At 51.4% G+C, this 7,718-nt stretch overlaps 1 long non-coding RNA gene across 1 annotated transcript; it reads left to right on the top strand.

Moving 5' to 3' along the window:
• The first annotated feature begins 1,258 nt into the window (after window positions 1-1,258).
• Window positions 1,259-7,336, top strand: LOC102491760 (uncharacterized). Its single transcript, XR_003550588.1, has 3 exons — window positions 1,259-1,733; window positions 2,099-2,335; window positions 7,303-7,336. It is a non-coding gene; the product is annotated as an uncharacterized LOC102491760 (long non-coding RNA).
• The last annotated feature ends 382 nt before the right edge of the window (window positions 7,337-7,718 follow it).

The following is a 7,718-nucleotide window of genomic DNA, read 5'->3' as shown; positions in this document are numbered from 1 at the left end:
GGCGGAGTCCGGGGCGGGCCCCGAGTTGTCCCCTCCTCCTGTTCTCCGGGAGGTGGTAGTTTCCATGGGAACCTATCGGGGTAGCCTGGCGACTTGACTAAACTTCAGCAACGGAAAACACAGGGACCAAAGCCAGCCCGGAGAGGAGGTGTGGTCCCGCCCGTCCGCCTTCGAGGCTGCGGGACCAACTGCCGCAGTCAGCCGGGCGACACCTGGTGGCAGGTGTGAGGGCAGCGCGCAGGGTGACACTTGGGGGTCTAGGGCCAGAGAGCCCAGCTGGCTGAAGGAAACTGTCCTCTGGGCAGGCACGAGTTTCCCTCCACGCGGGCGGGCGCGGCCCCGAAGCGCCGAACTCCCGGCAGCTTGGTCCGCGCAGCAAGGGGCTGGACTTGCACCGGCGTCTCGTCTTGCACCGACTCGGAGACTGCTCTTTCTGGTCTCCCGTGCACTGGCGTCCAGCTGCCACTTCCCGCTCCACAGCGCAGCTGCTGGAACCCGCTCCGCATGCCCCAGGGAAGAGCAGGCCGCGGAGGTCCTGGGGGCCCCGCCTTCAGGCCATCAGCAACCCTGTTCTAGCCTGTCCCTGGGCCCCTGTTCAGGGTTGGTTATCTAAGCCCTGGAAAACGACTGACCACAGCTAGCCGGTCTACTGGGGGCTTATCGGAGCACCTCAGGGAAGACCCGGCCACTCCAAAAGATGCGTCCCCGCTATCTCCCGTGATTGGGAACTGTGGTGTCTGCGTGATGGGACCTTGGCATGTCTTAGCTCGGAATCTCCCTTACGGAGAGGCTTTCTCTAACCGCTGGGTCAGAGCGTGACCCTTCTCTACACTGCGTCCTGCGCTTTTCCTTCTAGCACATTCCTCGGTTTAGAAGGCTATTGTAGTGTGGATATGCTTTGTCCCCAAAAGGTACACGTTCTGGAGGCTCAGTCCCCAGAGTAATGGTGTTGGGAGGTGGTGAGACCTGTAGAAGGTGGTTAAGGCGCTGGACGCCCACATGGCAGACCGCAATTCGAGTCCTGGGTCTGGTGGCTTGAAAAATCACCCAGGGCCCATGTGTGTGCATGCCCCAAATTCTGAGAGATGAAGGAGAAGGTGGTGTAGCATCACCCGAGAGTGATTTGTCACTTTCTCTGTCTCTTCAGCGAGCATATGTGCCCTATGGCAAATACCAAAACAACAACAACAAAAACGGTGAGGCCTTAGCCAAACTGCTTGTGTGGGCATCACAGGTCTCTCTAGAAGGAGTAGGTTAAGGTGTCCCTAACCCCAAAGGTAAGCGCTGTCCACAGGTCTCTTGCTACATAGTCACCCAGTGTTGCACTTTTTTGTCTGACAACACAGTAACAAACTAAGATGTCTTCATGACCACTTGTTAGGGTGTCCCCACATCTAGAATCTAAGTCCCAGGCAGGCAGAATCATTTCATTCACTAATGCACCCCCTTCCCTAACACTGTGCCTGGCACATAGTACATGCACAGATAAAATCTAGTGACTGAATGATTCCCCCTCGGCGGTAGCTGTGTCGGACACCCCAGTGGGCAGAACTGGGCAGCGGAGAAAGATGCACCTGTGCCTCCTGTGGAAATGGAGGACCATGACGAGGAGGCCAGGGGGTAACAGAGCAGGCTGTCCTGCACAGCCACTCGGCCTGAGCAAGGTGCCCTGCAGGGCAGATGGCTGCTCTCCTGCACCTGGGCTGCTCCTTGGACCTGGATGTCCTTTACCTGTGAGTTCCCTCTGCCCTCTGCTCACCTGCCCCAGCATTCCGTCTCATTCCTCAGGCTGCATGCACTGCTGCTGGCACTGCCTTCTCTTCCCGCCCTTCCCAGTTGCTCCCGAGACCTTCTTGGTGTCCTCCTCTGCCTACCTGGTTCTGAGCCCTCAGCCCCACCCCTGTCCTGAGCCAGACAGGGCCTTTCACTCCTGGTTCTTTTCTGCTTTGTCGTGAGCCTGGAGTCCTACTCGCTAACCGGCCTAGAATCTGTGCCCAGGGAGAGTAAATGGTTCTGAGGGAACAGCTGGGTGGAAGTGCATCAAGTTTGGAATACCATATCTCCTTTTTTCTTTAAGTTTCTTTATTTCCTTTATGAGAGAGACAGAGAAGAAAGTACCCTCAACAGAGCCCCACACCGTAACGCTCCCCCAGCCTTCCCAGCCCACCAGGATCAGGGCACATGCACCGGCATGTACAGGTCCACCCTGGAACTGAACCCCAGTCTTCTCTGAGGCTCCAGCACCACCAAGTGGCATGATGGCACTGCTCACTGTTCCTGGGCCTCAGGCACCTTTTGAATCCGCCCTCTGCCCGTTGGAGACTTCTGGATTCAGGTAAGTTTTCTGAACGGCTGCTGCGATGGTGCGTTAATGCACAGGTCTTAAGCTACATCGCCACTGAGCGTCACCGGCATCCTCGCAAATTGGAGAACATGTAAACGTGCTTTTTATTTTAAGAGAGATTTTTGCTATAGGGTGCATGTGCTCACCGGAGAGTCAGAGAGAAAGTGAGAAATCACTTCCTGGGAGGATGGCCTACTGCAACTCCTCCATTCTCCTCTCAGGATTTTGGACCGCACACACGCTCGGCTTGAGTTTCCTCCATGTCTGTGGGAGTCCAGTGCCTTACTGCTATGTTACCTGCTGGCCCCATAAATGTGCACTTAAAAAAAAGTCTGTGAGAGACCAGCAGATGGCATAATGGTTACATTGCTGGACTCACATGTAGTTGACCACAGTTCGAGTCCTGGACCTGGCAACTTAAAACTCAGGCCAAGCATGTGTGCCTGTGCACCCAAAATCCCGAGAGGAGGACAGAGGAAAAAGGATTGAGGCAAGGCCACCCCCCCCCAGGGGGAGATTTCTTTCTCCCTCATTCTCTGGCTAGTGTCCACACCAAATAGCAAAAATCTCTCTTAAGGGACCAACAGTTAGCGTAATGGCTATGTCGCTGGACTCCCACATAGTCGACCGCGGTTTGCGTCCCGGACCCAGTGGCTTAAAACTCACGCCGGGCGCGTGTGTGTGTGTGTGCCCAAGATTCCGAGAGGAGAATGGAGGAGAAGGGATTGCGGCATGGCCATCCCCCCTGGGGGGTGACTTCTCACTTTCTGTCTCTCTGTCTCTCTCTGTCTGGCAAGCACATGCGCCCTATAGCAAAAACCTCTCAAAAAAAAAAAACAAAAAAAACCTCTCTTAGAAAAAAGAAAAAAAAAAAAAAAACTCTCTTATAAAAAAGGTCTCAGGCCCAGCAGATGGCATAGTGGTTATGCCACTGGACTCCCACAGTTTGAGTTGACCACAGTTTGAGTCCCAGACCTGGTGACTAAAACTCATGCCAGGCGTGTGTGCACGAATGCTCAAGATCCCAAGAGGAAAATGGAGGAGAAAAGATTGTGGCGTGGCTGTCCCCTTGGGGGGTGATTTCTTACTTTCTGTCTCCCTGTCTCTCTGGCAAGCACATGCACCCTATAGTAAAAATCTCTCTCTAAAAAAAGTGCCTGTGACTTCAGCCCATGTGCATTGAGTACCACTCTCCCCTCCCCTTCCAGCTACCAAAGAACATTAAGTGAATGACCATGTATATGGCACTTTGTATCTGCTCAGTATGGGCACGTTATCTGTGTATCTTCAGAGCTCCTTGTTCATTTAACACACAAATACTGAACACTCCATTGTGTCAGGCTCTGAGCTGGGCTTGGGGCTTCAAAGTTGACCAAGAAATGGTCTTTACGGACTATTTAAAAATCTGATTTCTGTAAGCATGAGGGTATGAATTCTCAGGGCTTATGTGACGTTTACTGCTTAGAAGAGCACAGCAATGCGGTATTGCCTTCTGCCCACCTGACGTTGGCCTGCAGGGCGCTTCGCCGGCTGCCATTTCCAGCTTTTCCATTCTGCTGGGGATGGATGTCTGTCAGAGGCCCTGGAGTATCCACACACTGGCTCATGACTGCACATAAATCTCTGCTTGTCAGCTATATTTTAGAATTATGCAGGGGCCAGCAGTTGGTGTAATGGCTATGTCGCTGGACTCCCATGTAGTTGACCACGGTTCAAGTCCTGGACCCGGTGGCTTAAACTCATGCTGGCCACATGTGCATGCGTGCCCAAGATCCTGAGAGGAGAATGGAGGAGAAGGGATTGCTGTATGGCCATCCCCCCTGGGGGGGGTGATTTCTTGCTTTCTGTCTCTCTCTGTCTCTCTCTATCTCTTTCTGGTGAGTGCACATGCCCTATAGCAAAAGCCTCTACCAAAAAAAAAAAAAAAAAAGAATTTTGCTTAGTTTCAGAGCTGGCAGATGGTACAGTGGTTAAGGGCACTGGACTCCCACATTGCTGATGGTGGTTCGAGTCCTAGACCTGGTGGCTTGGTTTTTTCACTTTCCACCTCTCTCTCTCACTCTGTCTTTCTCTGGTCACGTTATAAATAAATATAATTAAATAATTATATAAAAAAGGATTATGTGTGGTTTCTGTGCAGTAAGTCAGTGGAGTGAATGTTGGGTTTGCTTTTTAACTTGGAGGTTAGTCATAGATGGGCAGGTGTGGTGTGCCATCACCTTTCCTCCTTCAAGTCAAGTCTCTTGAATTCAAACTGTACCAATAAAGACTAGGGTTGTGCATGCATGTGTGTGTATGTGCATGGGGTGTTTTAGATAGGGCTCACTGTGCTGTTATCCTTTTGCCTCAGTCTGCAGAGCAGCTGGGACCACAGGTCCATGTGGTCCCCAGCTCATTGCGGGGCCAGGAATTGAACACGGGCTTCCCATGTGGCCTAAGTTTACCGAGCAGCAGCATCCCACCTGCAGTGCGGAGCTGGTCCTGCCACTGTGTTTAGCGAGTGTGGACCTAGTCATCATGGCGGTCAGCAGATGCTATCAAGAACATCTCACCGTGCTCTGCTGCAGACGGTCTGCAGCCCTTCCCAGTCTGAGCCCATCCGTGGGGTTTGATTTTTTCCTCCCTCCCTCTGTGCCAAGGAGTGTCACTGAGGCACCCCATGGAGTCGTGCTAGTCTGGAGAAAGCAGGAGGAGGAGGGAGCTGGGCATGGCACAGCGGTGAACTGGGGAGCTCCATGGCTAACCCACCATGGAAGGTGTGGGGCTTGTGCCTGGAGACCTCCCTGAGTGAACTGGGTACCCACACACCTGTGATCCTGGCTGAGGGTCAGACCCAAGGCCCTGTGGGTGATGCTGTCTCTCTGTCTCATGGAAGAAATAAATAAACTAAAAAATAAAACAAGAATAAGAGAGGCCAATCTGGCCAATCCCCTGGCCACCCCTGTGCTACCTCGCTTTAGTTTAGATTTGATCTGGTTTATTCCTGCTCCATTTCCACACCTAGTTACGCTCTGTCTCTGCAGCCTCTGTGCCATCAGCCCAAGGCTTTAGCCTGATGCTCTCAAACATAGCAGGAGCAGAGTTTTGAGTATGGGTCCCAAACATGTTTCTTTTTCTTTTTAAAAATGTGCTATTGAAGGACCAGGAGTTAGCGTAATGGCTATGTTGCTGGACTCCCACGTAGTCGACTGCGGTTCAAGTCCTGGACCCGGCGGCGGGCGTAAACTCTCGTCGGGCGCGTGTGTGTGCGTACCCAAGATCCCAAGAGGAGAATGGAGGAGAAAGGATTGCAGCGTGGCCATCCCCCCTGGGGGGTGATTTCTCGCTTTCTATCTCTCTGTCTCTCTGGCGAGCACATGCGCCCTATAGCGAAAACCTCTCGAAAGAAAAAAAAAAAGTGCTATTGAGTGTATGCACTCTCCAGAGAGAGAGACAAGAAGAGAGAAAGTAAGAAAGCACCCGAGGGGGGATGGCCTTGCCACAAACCCTTCTCCTCCATTCTCCTCTTGGGATTCTGGGCACTCACGCACACATGCCATGTGTGTTTTTCAAGTTAGTGGGTCCAGGACTTGACTCTCACAGTTGGCCATGTGCGACCCAGCTGCCTTAACCAGCAGGGCTCCAGCTGTCCTAGGATGTTTCTTTTTTTTTTTTTTTTGGAGAGGTTTTCGCTATAGGGCGCGTGCGCTCGCCAGACAGACAGAGACATAGAGACAGAAAGCGAGAAATCACCCCCCGGGGGGATGGTCACGCCGCAATCCCTTCTCCTCCATTCTCCTCTTGGGATCTTGGGCACGCACGCACATGCGCCCAGCGTGAGATTTAAGCCACCGGGTCCGAGACGCGAACCGCGGTCGACTACGTGGGAGTCCAACGACATAGCCATTACGCTAACTGCTGGTTCCCAGGATGTTTCTTTTTAAATGAAGTGATCAACTATGAATCCATTTATTAAACATGAATAACATTTGGGAACCAGCAGTTAGTGTAATGGCTATGTCGCTGGACTCCCATGTAATCGACCGCGGTTCGTGTCCCGAACCCGGTGGCTTAAAACTCACGCCGGGCGCGTGTGCATGCATGCCCAAGATCCCGAGAGGAGAATGGAGGAGAAGGGATTGCGGTGTGACCATCCCACCTGGGGGGTAATTTCTCGCTTTCTGTCTTTCTGTCTCTCTCTGTCTGGTGAGCGCACGCGCCCTATAGCGAAAACCTCTCCAAAAAAAAAAAAAATTAAAAAACAAAAAGCAAACAAAAAAAACCACATGAATAACATTTAAGTTCAGCTTTTAATGAGTTAACTTTTTTATTGCCAGAGGGTGCGTGTGCTCTTGAGAGAGAAAGAGAAAAGCACTCACCAGTGGGACATGACCACGCTGCAACCCCCATCCTCCCTCCTTCTCGCCAGGATACTGGGCACACTCCCACATGGGCCCAACATGTTTTCTAAATCTCCCAGGCCAGGAGTCGAGCCGTGGGAGGATCCTGCCCACTGCACACTGCCTAACCACTATGCTGCAAGGCAAGGCTTAAGTTAGCTTTTGAAAAAACAAAGTTAATTTTCAATACTTTCTTAATATATTTTAGTATTCCAGATGAGATTATACCACCCTCGTACCCCCAAATTCACATGTTAAAGTCCTGAGAATGTGACAGTATGTGGAGAGACAGCCTTTAAAGAGGTAATTAAGGTAAAATGAGGTCATATACATGGGCCCTAGTCTAGTACAATTCATTCGGTCCTAAAAGAGGAGATTAGGTGGCACCAGCAGGTGGCATAGTGGTTAAAGTGTTGGACTCCTACATGGCCAACTGCAATCCAAGTTCCAGACCCGGCAGCTTCAAAATCACATTGAATGCGTGTGCCCAAAATCCTGAGAGGAGAAGGGATTATAGTGTGGCCATCCCCTTGGGGGGGTGATTTCTCACTTTCCCTCTTTCTGTCTCTCTCTGATAAGTGCACGTGCCCTGTGGCAAAAACTCTTAAAAAAGAAGGAGAAGGAGAAGGAGGAGGAGGAGGAGGAGAAGAGATTAGGACACAGACAGGCACAGAGAAACCACCACGTAAGACACGGGAGAAGGCAGCCTGCGGCAAGTCAAGAAGAGACACTTCCAGAAGAAACAACACTGCTGACGCTTTGATCATGGACTTCTAGCCTCCAGAACAGTGAGAGAATAAACTTCAAGCCTCCTGCTCCGTGGTACAACTACAGCAGTATGTGCAAACCCATATGCCTGCTTCGGAAATAACAATTCTGGTTACTCTCATTCCAAAAGCATTTTCTTCCAAATATTCCTAAATGGACTGACTCAGTATTTCATTGCTACAATTGAGTAACTCTACTACTAAATAAGTAGTGATTACTATTTATTG

Source organism: Tupaia chinensis, unplaced genomic scaffold (genome assembly GCF_000334495.1).
Source record: "Tupaia chinensis unplaced genomic scaffold, TupChi_1.0 Scaffold000468_1, whole genome shotgun sequence".
Classification (NCBI taxonomy): Eukaryota; Metazoa; Chordata; class Mammalia; order Scandentia; family Tupaiidae; genus Tupaia; species Tupaia belangeri.
The sequence above is the reverse complement of the archived record's forward strand: the minus strand, read 5'-3'. Positions and strand labels throughout refer to the sequence as shown.